Source organism: Dromaius novaehollandiae, chromosome 1 (assembly GCF_036370855.1).
Source record: "Dromaius novaehollandiae isolate bDroNov1 chromosome 1, bDroNov1.hap1, whole genome shotgun sequence".
Lineage (NCBI taxonomy): Eukaryota > Metazoa > Chordata > Aves > Casuariiformes > Dromaiidae > Dromaius > Dromaius novaehollandiae.
Genome location: NC_088098.1, coordinates 24,333,704 through 24,348,979, shown reverse-complemented (window position 1 = coordinate 24,348,979; position 15,276 = coordinate 24,333,704). Strand labels below are relative to the sequence as shown.

At 39.3% G+C, this 15,276-nt stretch overlaps 1 long non-coding RNA gene across 3 annotated transcripts; it reads right to left on the bottom strand.

Moving 5' to 3' along the window:
• Positions 1-1,860: 1,860 nt before the first annotated feature.
• LOC112981594 (uncharacterized) lies at positions 1,861-15,255 on the bottom strand. Of its 3 annotated transcripts, XR_003258763.2 has the most exons (5): positions 14,152-15,245; positions 7,582-8,248; positions 6,710-6,844; positions 6,382-6,432; positions 1,861-6,173 (listed from the first exon to the last, which is right to left on the bottom strand). It is a non-coding gene; the product is annotated as an uncharacterized LOC112981594 (long non-coding RNA). The 3 variants fall into 3 exon arrangements; XR_003258762.2 differs by having other exon boundaries at positions 6,382-6,844; positions 14,152-15,255; XR_010387938.1 differs by lacking the exon at positions 6,710-6,844 and having other exon boundaries at positions 14,152-15,244.
• Positions 15,256-15,276: the final 21 nt, after the last annotated feature.

Sequence of the window (15,276 nt, the reverse complement as noted above, 5' to 3'; positions counted from 1 at the left end):
TGATCATCCCCATCCTTACTGAGGGCTGCTGTTGGTTACAGCAGAAATTAGAGACAATTGTAGCACAGCTTAGTAACACAGTCCCACTAACTGATAAGATTTGCTCAAAAGTATGACTCAAAAGGACAGAAATTGTTGTTCAGTCCAGACTGTGTTCAATTAATAGTTTAAGTCAAAAAAATTGAGAGAGTGGGTTGCTTCAGAGAAAATGAAATATTTTTGTTTTGAAATTGACCTTTTTAATGTTAGACTAAACAAAAAGTTTAATTTCAGATTTAATTAGTGCATAGGGTTTTACTTGGAATGAAATCCAATTAAATGATCAAAGTATCAAGTCAGCCACGAAATCAAAGAAGATGAAGGGAGCAGAGAGGCTCTGAGACTTGCCCAAAAACAGAGAGCTGGCGCTCCCAGTGAAATTTTAATGTAACAGAAAGCACAGACACTAGATCAGAAAGAATCCAGGCAACTGCAGAAGTGATCAATAGTCTATCCATGAAAATGGCCCCTTTGTTGATTATAAAAAAGGATTAGGAAGAAAATATTAAAATAATGAGAGGGAAGAAGAGATGAGTGCTGAGAATTTGTTTGAATGCTGAAGAATAGAATCAAGGAAGAAGATGAAAGTGAGAGAAAGGATGAAAATATGATCAAGAAAGGTCAGCTGAGAGGAAGCTGGAAGCACTGGAAGCACAGGGCTAGCAAATGCCACAACCTAAGGAACTTGAGAGTCAGCCAGAGCTGCCCAGACAGGAGGAGAAAGGGAAAGGAGAAGAGGACGCCAGGCTGGCAGTGTGCCCCATACCCACTCGGAGAAGGAATCCCCCTGTCCTGTTACGGCATTGCATCGCCTGCTGTATGGAGGCTCACAAGCTCATCCTCAGTCATGGGCCCTCTGGGGCCCGGAAGACAGAAAATGAGAGTAAAGGCATGAAAAGCAGAAAGGGAGTCGATCGATATAAAGTTGACTTAGTACCACTCCTTTGATAGGAATTAAATAGCCAAAGCAAATAAAGCTGCTTTGAAATAGCAATTGACAGGTCAAAATATAGCAAGTGCATGAGAGGAACTTTATCAGAATTATGACACAACTCATTAATTTGTATCATAATAATAACGCTACTTTAAAGTTAACACCAGTATTTCAAAGCAGAAGGTCTTCTGGAACTCTAGCAACTCACTACAAACCCTTTACAGCTAATCAGGATCATTGCTTCAAAAGAAATTAAACTGTCTCCACCTAGTGACTCCACTGGCATTTGATCTACAATTGGCTTGAAGTTAAAAATTAATTACCCTTCCAACATATTGATTACATGACTATAAACATAAAAGCAAAAGCCCGGAACAATGTACACTGACCCTCTGTTGAAACAGCATGTTTGTTTTCAAAAGGAAGTTAATTAAGACAAGCTTCCCTAGAAGAGGAAGACAGCAGGAAAACTAAAACCAACAGTGCCATCTAGTGCGTCGACAGGCTAATGAAGAGCATCATATAAAATGATCTGCGTGATTCTGTATTTCGGCTATTTCCTGATGCTAACTAAGAGTGGCTGATAAGTGACAATCACACTCAATATGCCTGAAGTCCCAAGTTGTGCCATCAGAGAATACATGACTTCTAGGCTAACAAAGTCTAACTTCATATTTGCATTTGTATAATTAATAAAGCTATAAAGATAAATCTGTTTGATTAGTACTGTTGCTGTGAATTAACTGGATTAATTAAGCGTTTTACCCTGACAATAATCCTCAGGCTTCTAGATTGTTTCTTTTCAAAAAAATTACATTGAAACATCTCTTTGTTGTCTTTAGATGGCATCTTTATAATAACATACTGTACAATAGATTAGATTAGAATCTCTGCAAATCCCTTGTGGTTTTTTATTAAGTATACATACATATATACACACACATACATATTTTATATATACATATCAATAAGCAAAAATAGAAAGCAAGAAAAAAACAGGATCATTTTCTGTAGTTTATTACATGCTTAGAACCTGCTAAATATATCTCCTGCGAATGGATATATACAGATCAAGTTCTTTTATCAGAAAAAAATAAGTCATTAACTTTTTTTTGTCAATACGTCACTGATAAATCCCGTAGGACTTGATTCTAAATCTTTAATCTAGAACAGTCAGTGTCCAGCCCATGTGAAGAGTCCTTACAGAAGTAACGTCTTCACAGATTTGCTCTCTGATTTTGTTGTCACCCAATTTCATGCTTCATTTAAGATGACTGCCTCATTCAATGTCCCCTATTATTAACAAATGTTGCCTTTCAGGAACACTGAACACTACCTTGGCTTCCTTTTCCCAAAACTCTAAAGTTCTCACAGAGCATCTGGCACTATACTTGGCCCTCTACACTAGCTTAAATACATTCATTGTCTGTCAGCTCTTAACTCAGATACAAAAGGGAGCCTAAAATAAAAGCTGTATATCCTGCAATAGGAAAAGAAAAACTAGCATCTTGATGCTGACTGCCTCAGTTTCCTTTCTACTCAGAGAAGTCATATTTCACTGTGTTTTTTCATACCCATAACCTGGTATCAGTAATCTTTAATCCATAGGAAATAATGTTAGGCACATCTCAGATGCCATCTGGCACATAGATGCATACACTATGCACAAAAGTCAAGCACATATCCTTCAGATTTTATAGTGTAGTCAGGACTGAAATTCCTCTCTACTGCTCATCAGTTCCTTCCCTGGCATTAGTCAAACTGTTCCATCCACACCCACTGAAACAGCTTCACTACTTGTTTTGGTTTCCCTTTTGTTTCTGTTTTTTTTGTTTAGTTTGTTTGGCTAACATAAATTCCCATAAAACAGAAAAGAAAAGAACTGCAGAGCTGACTTAGACCTGCCCATTTTAGTCCATTCCCTTCCAGCTCGCATGGAGGGCAGAAGCAGGTGACACCATGGGCTCCTCCATCATGCACACTACAAAATACCAACTTTGCCAAGTTCAGAGGGCTGGAACATTTTTTAATGCCAAAAGACAGAGCTTATTAATAGCCGATATGAAGAAAACCTTGCCTGGAATATAGCCCATAGAGACAAGCTGCATTGTACAGAAACTGTAAAAGGCAGCATGTTATAATGAAAGAAAATGACATGAGATCTGTTTCCTTTTCCTACCTACCCTCCAATTTTCCCATTCCTTTCACAGTTCTTTTCTTTTTTTCCTGAGTAGCAGGAAAAGTTCCAGCAAACAAAGCAGGAACAATGGTGGCAGCAGTAATCTAATGTGACTCAGAGCAAAGAAAAGATTGTGACTAAGAATGCAAGGCCAAACCTAGACACAAGTAAGTAGCAACAAAAGGTAAAAAACTACCATTAATGAAAAAATAAAGGTCCAGCCCTCACCAACTACACAAGGGAACGGCCAGAAAACAATATCTAATGCTACACTATGAGGCAGTGGTTCTCATATCTGTCTCCCCACCTCCTGCCTATCATCATTCCTTCCACAGTTTTACCTATATTATCACTCTCAAACCCTGCCACCAACCAGCCACCGTTAAATTTTCAAGAAAACTCTTCGTCTTCTCCTGCAGTGCACTTTAAACATCTGTAAAGGCTCCTTGCTGCCCTTCTTCTCCTGCTTCCCTAAAAATTACTTCTATGCGAGTGCCATAAAAATTTGACAAAGAGTAGTCAGAACAGAGACCCCTCTCAGTAATGCTGAGAACACTTTGAATAACCCACTTCTGTTTGTATCTTGTGTCATCTCACCTTGGTGATCACAAGAGGGAAAAGATCTGTCTTTGTGCTGTATGTCCTGGTCTGACATGAGAATAAAAACAGAAGTTCAAAGTCTTCTGGTGAGGAAGGAAGTAGAGCACTGTATTTGCACTAACTTTCCACAGATTGCAAAAGCCTAACTTACCATCTGGAAATAAATTATACGAGGCTTTCTGTCAGACTAATGATCTATATCAGTCAGGGATATCATTATGTCAGCAACAACAGGAGTTAAAACAGGCACAGATGAACAGCAAATGCTGTTCTCTAAAAATTAGAAAACTGGTTAAAGGTCATGTGGAATACAACTGTATTCCCTTTCCAGAATTAAAAGCATTTTCTTTGGTTCAAAATAGTCCATTTAGATACTGAAATTATTTAGTGAGTTACAAATTACTACCAAAATACTGGTCCTAATACATTCCATTCCCAATTAGTTCACAGAAAATGCTTATTTTATACTGAAAACAGTATACTCTGACATTTAATCTTTGTGTTATTTTTGTTCTGAGTTGTCCTTCTTAACCAAAAAATTATTTCTTGGGAGCTTTATGACTGCATGAATTTCCCCTGGGTTAGACTTCTGCCAGTTGTCTTTCATTCCAGTAAAGAGTCAGGAATAATTTGACTGACTATCCCTACACCCCAATTTACTGCAATAAAAAAAGAAAAACATAATTGCTCTCTTATTACAAACTCCTCAGGAATACACAGAATTACTATCCTCCCGAAAATCCCATTCCCAGAAAGATAATCAATAGCAGAAATAACTTTGGGGATTTTTATCTCTTGTAAACCACTGAATAAAGGATTCTCATTACGAAGCCTATGAAGCAGATCACAGTGGAGTAGAGAACAAGCATGAAATGCATGCAACTATGAATAATTCCTGCAGTCAGTTTTGTAATGCATGTGGTATTAGTTTTGCTCTTTGCAGTAGACCTCTGTACCATTATATAGCTAAATTCAGTGAAAAACTAACGCTTCAAAATAAGAAAAGAAGCAAATAAGATGAATATTAGCTTGAGATGATGAACAGACACATAAAATTTTGTCATTCCCTGCTGCACACATGCTGCTCATTTGCCTGTAGCCTCCTCCCTTGATTTCTGATCATTCAGTCTTACCTGAAATGGCCTATGGGCATCATCAACTCCAAAATCCAAGAGGGTGAAAACCTTGCCCTCTTGTAGTCAGAGAAAGACCTTCTACTAATTTCCAGAGAGACAGAAAATTGAGGACAATGCAATCACTGTAGTCTGGCGTAGAGGCTATTGTAGGCCACTAACACCATTGTCTGTGTCAGTCTTCCACAAAACACTGCGGAGAAAAACACTTTTTAATAGAATAATGTGATTTTATCAATACACAACATAGCAACTCCTTTCAAGGAGTCTTTGGGGGGGAGGGGTTATCTGACTGGGGTAACCAATGAGATACTGCTACAAGTTGCTTGTTTGAAGACAAGTCGTTCTACTGTAACGGTATAAGAGAACAAACCCTTCCTGTGGTAGGCACATCTCATCTACTAAATATTTCTTTCTATCAAACTCTTATATTAAATACTCCTTGCTAACTAGATGACTTGAAATACACATCTTCATTTGACGGTCTGCCTTTCCATAATACAAGAATTATGAAAGAAAGCGTGTAGATACCACAGAGGTATACAAAAGGTATACAGCTATACAAAATCTAAGAGAAAGAGAAAAAAATCTTTTTCTATTTTTTTCAAAATGTGTTTTCATACAAGCCTTGATCTTATGGTCTTTGAAAAAAATTAAATCCTGTTTATTGGGAAGTTTATCCTGAAACAAAGAAAATGAAGCCAGGCTGATTTGAGTTGCTGTATTTCTTCCTCAGATTGACTTTCTACATTGGGATCTCTGTGCCTACTTTGAGATCCTCACAGGAACCTACTGTAATCCCAGTTCAGGTGAGACCTATTTGCATTATCAGAAGAATTGCATAATTTTTTAAATAAAATAGAATTAGATCTTCTTCCTAAGATATGAAAACAGCAGAGTTAACCTGTGAAAATAAAATATATAATACAGAGCAGCACAGAATCCCATTCTATCTTATCAAACCATTTTACTTTTCTTCTAATACATGAAAATATTACAGTAAGCAGAAATCTCCAAAAGTTTTAGATACTTCCCTTTCCAACTCACTTTCTGTGCAAGTCCAGTCAGTCTGTAACACAAGAGCAGGTGAGCTGTTGAATAGTCAGTCAAGCAGCAGACAGTTGTCTGGTGAAGCTACTCTGAATCTGAGTGCATGTTCCCCGCATTTTCCGCTATCAATTCACCCAGACATTGCTCAGTTAGACTGATGACAGTATTACTCCCGCTCGTCGAGTGTAAGTGCAGGCCTCATCCTATTTGCACGTACACTGAATATGTAAAGCAGTGTCTAGAAAACATAAAGAGAACAAGACCATCAGTTTCAAAATACTAGCATTATTATCGAGCCAGAAAAGTTCTGGTTCACCTAAGAAGTTATTAAAATATGCAATGAAAGGGCTTATTTATTTTCAAATAAATAATGACTTTGTCTCTACACCTTCGGGTGTCCTGGCTTAGAGACCCTTTGTCACAAATGGTTGAATACTGCTACTTACCAGAAGCATAATAGCATCTCAAACTGAGTGAGTCAGAATCACAGGTCACTTCTGAAATTGCAAACAGAGAGTTTCAAAAGAAGTCTAAAGTCACGTTCCTGCATTAACATTTGGACATTGTCCTGATTTTCAGATGTATTTAGCATTCACCACTTTTACTGAGGTCAGAAGCAAGTATACTCAAGCAGTACTGCTCGGCATCATTCAGAGGTCAAAATATCACCAATAAATTTACATTCCTTTATTTCAAAATCCTAACTCCTTTGCTCCTTTGTCTCCTGTCTCTTGTAATATGCAGCACTTAAAGATCAGAAGTTCAGAACCATACCACTCTTATGCAGTATTAAGTAACACTGCTTCTGAGGCACGTGCATCTACGCAGACTCAGAAATTCCCAGCCCTTCAGTCACATCTGCTTGCATGGTTGACATTTATTGAGATTTTATCTTCTTAAGAAGTTCAGCTGTATAGAGAGTAAAAGAAAAAGGAATTTGGACTCCTCCAGTGAACCTCAACTTGATTATACAAATCAGCACATTTGCCATTTCCTGTTGAAAAATAAAATTGCCAAACAATGTCCCTTTTAAAATGAAAGTAAATAAATCCAGCTAGAAAACTGCACTTTCCTTTTCAAAAAGGAATAACTTAAAACATAAACAGGAACCAGGCTCAGTGAGTGGGATAGAAAGGAATTTTTGTGTTTTCTCATGGAGCTTTTTGAAATCAGCTGGCTGTTCTACTATTCTTCTAACAAATAAAAAGCTGGGGAGAGTGGTGCTCCAGCTCCTTTGCTTTCCTCAGTTTTACTTCCTAACTCCTAGCATCTCTTCTGCTTTCTCTTGGTATTCCCTTCTCTTCCCAACCTATCCTGGAACAGGGGAAAGGCAAATGAATGTCTTACACCAAAGGAGAGCTAGACTGATTTAGGTTAGAGACATCTCAGAGCTGTTGTAAGCCACACAGTTACCTTAAAGCCCCCTTCAGCCATTATGGGGTGCAGAACCATTACACTTTGATCATCCCACCTCACAACCTCCAGTCTGTTCGGTCTCTTTGCTAATGATAATCCTGCTCTACCTCTGTATTATCGATGGCTACTTACATGGCATTCCTGATGTCAGAGTAGGAGCTGCAACAGAAACAGTACAGAAATACAACCCTCTTGGTACAAAGGCCTTCAGGGATAAGTACGTGACTTACCTCCCTGAGCGCAGGTTCCCTGCTGAGCACAGAGCAATGCTGAGTTAGAAATGAAGTTGTTTCTCTCTTCCACCAGCCTTGTAACTGCAGCTGTCCTTCATGCATTTCCTTTAGCCCTGATCCCCTCTCCTTGGTCCATCACCTTCTGCCCTTCTCTGACCTTTTAACACTGAAAGGGATTTGCTGTCATAACACAGATACCAAATATTCAGACAGCTAGATCTGAACTAGCCACCTCATAGGGTGAGATTATTGGCTCACTGCAAAGACAGACATCTAAACTAGGTCAGAAGAATCTCACCCTTGAAGTGCTTATTTCTCCTTGTTGATATAATGAGAGCTGAGAACGACCAGCTCAGGCCCACATGTTTAAAAGCTAAGCGTCTAAAATACCCCCAAATAATCCCATTTTAAATACTTTGTTAAACCACAGACCTGCGAACTGACCCTGGTCTTCCCTGCTTCGTTAATACCTGTTGCAACCTTACTAACTTCCCTGATGCTTTTTCTTCACTCCCATTTAACTGTCAGATCTCCTCTTTTATACCACCCTTGCTGAATCAAGATCTTCTTTCACTCTAGCTGTACTCTCTCTTCTTTGGCTCTCTCATGGATCCACTTCCATTTTCACTTGAGTTTCTCTCCATCAGTTGCTGAACAGAAAAAGCTGAAAAATGAATTAATAGAAGAATCATGACACAAAATGCCAGAAGGAATTGCTTTAGGATCTTCTTTGCTACCTTTTTCTTCAATACAGGCCATATGACTGCTCTTAATTCCTTGCTGACCTACAGAAAACATATTTTAGAAAAATGATCAATCTTGATTCTAAAATTACCAGCTCAGTAAAATGTTCCAGTAATTAATTATGTGATAATTAAAATGTAAGCTTATTTGTAGCCTGAATTTGTCCCACTTCAACTTCTAATCACAATCTTGTTTACTCTTGACTGTTAATATTGAAACAGTTTAGTAAGAACTTTCTGATTTCCCAATAAGTACTCATAAACCCTTAAGCTTTCTGCTGCTAAGCTAACCAGATTGGGTTGCTAACATTTTCAGTCCTTGATTATTCTTTCAACCGTTGCAATTTATCAATGTTCTTGAAACCCTATGGCTGTACATACAGACTGTATGGCTGTGCATATAGATAATCTGTGTATCTTTGGAAAACAGACTGTAAAATAGACATGCTAATGCTCTCCTCTCCAAAGCACTGTCATAGCACATGGCAGTGACATCATTTATTAAAAAGCATTTGTCACTAGCACAGACAAATCTTTAAGCTAGCAAGCTTTTCCACAGGCACTGTAAACTTTGCTAGAAGAAAACCTTCTAATTGTCCTACTATTTTTCCTGAAAACTTTCATGATGTAATTTATACTCCTAAAATTTATCAGTACTGGCCATCCATCAAGCACTGCTAACTTTAAGATACTTTTAGAATGCGCTTTTACTACACTGTAGTTCCTTATATTGCATCCTAATTAAACAAACTGGCACAGAGAGAAGTTATTCTGTAATGAGAGATGTTTTATGAGCAGCCACTAATCTCTTTGCTTGATAAATAAGATCTGACAGTACTACACTTCTGCATTTCAGAAGGAAATCAGGATTCTTTCATCAGAGAATTTTGGATTAAGTGCTTTTTCAAGTCTCACAACCTTATCAAACTACTCAAAAAATAAAAAGGGCAGGTGAAGAAAATAAATTGGCAGGCCGAGACAATGTTTCACTTTAAAAGCTATCATTGTAGCCTTTAATAGTTAATATACTAAAATAACAAAGATAAACAATTTTGGAGAAACTTACCAGCACATACCCCATGTGCAAGGACTACAAGCTTCAGAATCAGTAAAAAATGAATTTTTTGGCCCCTCTAAAAATCTGTACATTATTTGGATCATATAGGCATCACTCCTTTCAAAAAATAGTTTGGGACTAACTAGAACCAAAAGTAGATAATCTAGTATGCAGCATTTCATTCTTATCATCTTTTTGCTGCTTTCAGCTCTCTCCAGACGCTGCTGCTCTGATTGCCTGCTGATTCTGCCTTCAAAGGCCTGCAACCTCTTTATCTCTGCTGAAGGTGCCAACAAGACTTAGGTGTATGTGCTTCCTTTGGTTGCTTTCCTCCAAAATGCTCAACATTTGCTCCCTTTCACACGCTTTTGTGCATTCCCATCCCAGACTAGCAATTCTGTCTCACAAATAAATAAACTTATTCTTGGTTCTTGAATGAGTACATCTCCTTCCATTACCCTCGGTTTATGGGAGAACTAAATCTTGTTGCAACCAGTGAAGTAAACTACCAGATTTATTTATGATAAATCTAAGAAACAAGGGCCTCCAATTCCAAAAACATGGGTACATGTCAAAAGAAAGGCAAATGCAAGACAGGGAATTTGAATTACATAAGGCAAGAGATATAGCTGACTATTCTTGGAGGGCATGGGGTGGAGAAAGAAGCTGAGAAAACTCCCAAGAATAGAAACAAAGTAGGAAGCTCCAGAGCAAGCCTGAACAAGATCTGAATGCAACCCTAAGAGAAATAGAAAAAGAGCTTCTAGGGTAAATGTGACAACATTAGCCCCTAGAATTGACCAAAAAAATCCACCCTGAATACTAAGTTAATCATCTAAATTAGTTATGACAGGTACAGTCTCTGTGGAAAACACAGAATAATGATTCAAAATTAGTGAAACTGTTGTAAAAATATTATTGTTGTAAAACATACAGAATGTTGTGACAATCTTAAAAACGTCATAGACAGTAGGAAGACCATGAACTTGCTGAGCAAAGAACGCAATAGGACAGTAAGTTGCAAGATACGAACAGAAATGGGCCTCCCACAGAAGGTGAATAGCTACTTAGTGATTCTGTTGACTGTCTGCTGAGGCCTAAAAACATCCTGAGTGACATCTAAGAAGGAAGCTTGGCCTCAGGTCTGCTCTAAAGCTGCACTTTATTATAGTTTTCTTCTTGTTGTAGTTTTTTTCCAGCACTATTGTAAAGATTTAATATTTTGCTTTTCTAGAACAAACTCATTTGCTTTCACTGTTAAGCTTCCGAACAGCGAGGTTTGCAAACACCAGATACTTTATTTTCCCAAAATAATGGATCAAAATTGGCAGGCAATCCCCAAGGCCCAAGTATCTGAGACATATTTGGGAATCTCAGCAATTGGAGTATGCAGCAACCCAGCAAGGAATCTGAGGATTTACATCACAAGGTGCCAGGATCTAGGGAGACACTTCCCACAGTAAGGAGCATGGACACAGCCTTCCAGTTCATTCTGGGTACTCCCAAATCACTGCCTGGAGCGCTCTGAGAGGCTCAGAGCTTGTCTTGATTCCACCTTTGTCCTAGGAAACAGAACTTGGTACATCCTCTGGATTAAACAAGCCCACACCAAAGATATTTGACTTCCTCAATTTGTCCTCTGAACAGATGCAGCATGTATCAGATGTTAATCACTTGTCTTGAATCCGAAGAATAAAAATGCAATTTCATTTTTCTGCATTGTTTATCTCAACTTTTGGGGTCAGTGCAAAAGGACAGACGAAGTGAGCTGTCTTAACCCACTCTGTCCAACTGACTCCTTGACAGTCTTCAGGATCCCTTTAGCACAGAAACTGCATTTCTCCCAAACCATTTTCACAGCTCTGCAGGGAGCCCTCACAGGAAGACTTGCTGTGCTCTTCCTCCCATCCTAATCAAGGGTGAGGGTCTGGCCCTACAAAGTCAATACACATGGGAACGGAAGAAGCAGTACTGCAAAATATCAAGGTACGAGACTGGCAGATCTATCACGCTTGCTTAGATTAATTAGAACTCAAATAGAAGTCTCTTTAAAATCAGCTTGTTTTTCTCTCTTTGTGTCAGTTAAACACACACTGCTCATCAGAGAGATCTGGTAGCCCACAGTGAGCCTCATGCAGTGGGACTAGACATCTACTAAGACATATCTACTTATCAAAAGTGTGGATATCTTGCTGTACTGTATATGTGATTGTAGCGCAAATGAACCTTCGATCATTGTGTATAGACAATAGCACATGAAAAAGATAGCTGATATGGGTGAACTTTACAGCAAAAAGAAGATCCACTGGCTGGAAGTTAGCCATTTTCAATTCAAAACAGTAAGTAAAGAGGTATGATTTCATATAAGATGCAGATATATTCCAAGCTAACTCAGGTATCACTGCTTTATCCTGCAGTCACTGAAAAGAAATCATTTCCTAAATCACCTCTTAATATTTTCTTCAATAATCTCCTTAATTTGACCTCCTTAAGCCTCACATCCTGAAATTTGTTGTGCATCCTCAGGATCATTTTTGGCCTTCCTTTAAATTCGCTCTAAAATTTCCACATCCTTTCTGAAAAGATGCACCAGCACTCCACAATAACATTCCATCACAAAGCGAAAGTGATACTTAATCTTGCTAAATTACTCATTTCCCATTAAGTCCTAAAGTCACATTAAAGCACCTGCCAGAGCACCACATTGAAGATTGCCTTCAACATCTATCATGACTACACAGTTCTTCTCTGAGTCATTCACACATCATCACAGTGATTGCAGCAAATTTCAAGAAAAGACTCTGTGCAATCATTGTACATCCAATAGCCAGATATTTCATCTTACCAAAAAACTATTCATGTTTGTATGACAAGATCTACCTTCTTGAATGATCCTCTTTATACATTTTAAACATAGCAATTTCCTTGGTATATCCTACTAACTGGCAAATCCCTAGGTCTGTTAAAAATTAACATGAGGATTTCACAGAGCTCCTCAGCTATTTACTCTAAGACTCCTGGGTGGAAGTTATCAATTTCCGTTGTTCGAAACTGCTCATTTCAACAGATGTTGCTCAACATTTCCCCGTTACAGATTACTAACTTTTATCGAGTCTAAATAACATTACATGAAATGTTCCCAAACCAAACTACCCACAGACTTTTCTGCACTACTCTTCAGCTTCTTGCATCTAACAATGGCCTTATCAAATATAAGGTTTGCTTGCCCTTTATTTTGTTCCTAACATTTTCTTAACATGTCCATTGTCTTTATCCTCATTAGCTACAGATATTTTATATATCTCTTCAACTTTCCTGAATAAGCCATATTGTCCAATTTGTATACTCATTGTTTTTTACTTTTACAGCTTTTGTTTATATATTGATTTATGGTGTAGTCATAATTCCACACATCCATTTGACTGCAATGACTTCCTGTTCAATATCACTCTCTTTCACTTCCATGCAATGATCATTTTAAAGCACCTAGAACGATAGCCTTGAAAAATTCTATACATTTGGGGAATATTTTGCTATACTGGATGTGCCTACATCAACCATTGTGTATGCATACTCATGCAAGAAAAACACATGATGTCGATGCGCTTTATAGCACAACAAGATCGGTCAGCTGCATGTGACTACATCAAGCATTGTTAATGGATATTCATGCAAGAAAAACACATGATGTGGATGAACTTTATAGCACAAAAGATCTGTCAGCTAGAAGTTGGCTACATTCATACCACTAATCATGATCTACTTAGATGTATCTTGGCATCTCTGAATTTTCAGGTCAATGATCAGCTCTTCTTTGCTCACCTTGAGCAAAGTACACCATGTTTCACATTAAGAAACTAGTATTTTATAAATATCAACAAAGAGTTATCACCAGACATACAACCCTTCCACCATATTTCCTTCAGTCTGAAGTAACAATAACAAAGTTTTTCTTCTTACATATTAGAAATAGACACTTAAGAAGTTCACCGTATTCTCTAGCAAGATTGGGTGGTCTACAGCAGACCATCATTCATTTAATGAATTAGAATTTCAACCTCTAAATAACTAAGATCTTGTTCTTCTGAAATGTATCTGATCACTAAAGGCCACTCCAGTATAATACACTAGTCCTTTTACCCCTTCTGTCCTCAGGAACAAAGTCTGCACTATGAATTTCAACATCCCAAGCACAAGACTCTACCAACTAACTTTGTTACACTAATCATACTATAATCTTTCTCAAGCTCCAAATTGTCTTGTGCATTTTACATTCCTATCATCAATGCGCAGTAAACTGAAAGATGTATCCTTTACAAATAATGTAACGTTTGGGTTCATTTCATAATACTTTGGAGTTGTCATATATTAAAATGTGGTATAAGGATATCTCTGGCATTAGTCTCCCTTTTTCATTTTATTCTCTCAGCTGCCCTTGATAGTTTATCATCCAAGAAATTGGTATCCCTACTAGTAACACGAAGAATATAGGCACCCAGCTCTATTCAGAGTTTATCCCGCTGTTCCATAAAACCCAAATATCCTATCTGGCTAAGACGAGTACTTCCCATATACTTCCTACTTCTGATCAAGGAACAGGAAGGAGTTCTTGAAAAGGTCATCTGGCTGTTCTCCTCCTTCGGTTTCCTTTTTAGGCCTCTAAAATTTTTCAGCTGCTATAGAATGGAGTCTGTTGCTACCTCAGTGTTGCCAGAATGGATCATTACTAAAACAGCTTTTCCTGCTTATCTGTTTTTCCAGCCTGACCTTGTGTTTGCTCCTGGAAGAAAACAAAACTTCCTGCTGTCTACTGGACCCTTGAAGAATAGTTTGACAGCCCTGGTTAGGAGGGGATCACTGAGGAGGACTATCTTCCGAGCAATACTGGAAGCTGAGGAAACATTCCCCAGGAGTAGCAGTATGTATTTGCCTTGCTCGTCCACCATTCCCTGTGCATCCGCTACCAGTCACACTGTTGGAACAAGTTACAGAATTTCATTTGTCTGAAATCCATGGTCTGAGTTAGACAAATGTTATCTTTCCTCTATTACCGCTTTTCTGGAAACTCCATTCTGCTACCTCTTCTTTCAGTCAGTTATTAAAAGCCATATATCAAATATCCCTCTGGGCACCTGCAGGTCCACACAGCCAGAAGGCATTTTTCAAGTTTCTTCTTTCAGTGGTAAGAAATTCCCAGTCTATTTAATGTTGTTCCTACATTCATTTTCTATGTCCACTGCAAGAGCACCAACCACTTTACACAGTCTACGTTATCCTTCTTTGTTGCTGGCATTGAACTGAACTTTCCGAAGTTCCTTCCAACAAACTTCCTGAAATCCCCAAACATTCTCTTGTTTGAAACTTGCCCCATCCAAATTCTCAGCTTCGCTCTCCACGGGCAGCAGGACACACTAACCCATACCGGGCTCGCTGCTGAGCGGATGTCTGAAATCTGGTAATTTGTACTCCTGCCCGCCCACACAGATTTCCAACGGACGCACTGAAATGCGTCACTCCACGACTCGGAGAGGCCGGCAAGCGGCAGCGAGCGCAGGCCGCTCGGCCGGACACGGCAGGGCAGGACAGCGCAGGGCAGGGCAGGGCAGGGCGCTCGCCGCCCCCCGCTGCGCCCACAGAGGCCGGCGCTGCGCAGGCCGCGTCCCAGCCACCCACCACAGCGCCCACCGGCACTTCACGCTGCGAAACTACAGCCCGAGCTGGGCCAACAGATCGCGAGCGCTCCCGGGTGCGGGGATGGCATTAGCCATGGGGTGGCGGGCCGCGCCTACCCCGGCGGCCGCGCCGACCGCAGCCGCCCCGCTGAGGTCGTGAGGCCGCGGCGGCCCCGCCCCCCAACAGCGGCCCCGCCGGCGCGGGCGCTGGATAGGCGCA